The following is a 956-nucleotide window of genomic DNA, read 5'->3' as shown; positions in this document are numbered from 1 at the left end:
CTGTAACAAGACAGCACTATGTGAACAAAATCTGCTAAGGCTAAATTCATAAGGCTTTTACATTTTGCCGTATACTCATGTATATGTCAAATTCCTAACCCACATGGCATCATGAGAATCACTTACCCAGAGGGTCAGAAGAGCACCTTCATAGCAGGATCAAAACATGGTCGGGATTCATGAGAGTCAGAAACCATCTTATCACACTGAAGAAATGCCAAACGGAAAGTTTTCTAAATTATAATATTGGTATAACCCAAATATTCCATCCATTCAATAGAGCTTGAGCCTATCCCAATTGACTTCAGGCAAAAGGTAGATTCCACTCTGGATAAGACCCCAGCTACAAACCTTAAATTTATAATAATTTTAAAAACTGATACCAACTCACACACATTTTTTAAGAAACAGAGGCAAAGAAAACTTCAAGAACTCAAAACAAAATTTTCAAAACATGCTGACTCATCTTAATTTTAAACTCTGTTCTAGCTCTTAGCAAATATGGCTTTATCTTTGAACAGAGTATTTGGAGAAAGGGCAAATTGCAGTCAGTGTCAATAAGGAGACGAAAGGGATGGAGAGACTGCAAAAGTGAGCATTTGCAATTGTATCCTTGAATCAATTGGAAATATCGCACTTGGGAGGAGAGCGGGAGGTGCGGGTGATCACAGAGAGATGGAAAGTGAAGTGGCAAGACCAGGGAAAAAGAAAATCAATAAAGTCATCAAACATGTATTGCACACTGAAACAACTCCTTAGGTCCCAAGAATGTGAGTGTGAGGTGAAATGTTGTGTGCAACATAACTGTTTACTTTAATGTGTCTTTCAACAACACAGACTCAATCGAGACAATCAAAGGGCCATTCTATACTTACGATACTTACAGAAAACCTTTTCTTTCCGCTTGAAAAGTTTGTGAACCAAACTTGCCTCATTTGAGCCACCACCAACTCCCT

Source organism: Syngnathus scovelli, chromosome 9 (genome assembly GCF_024217435.2).
Source record: "Syngnathus scovelli strain Florida chromosome 9, RoL_Ssco_1.2, whole genome shotgun sequence".
NCBI classification, from domain to species: Eukaryota; Metazoa; Chordata; class Actinopteri; order Syngnathiformes; family Syngnathidae; genus Syngnathus; species Syngnathus scovelli.
The sequence above is the reverse complement of the archived record's forward strand: the minus strand, read 5'-3'. Positions refer to the sequence as shown.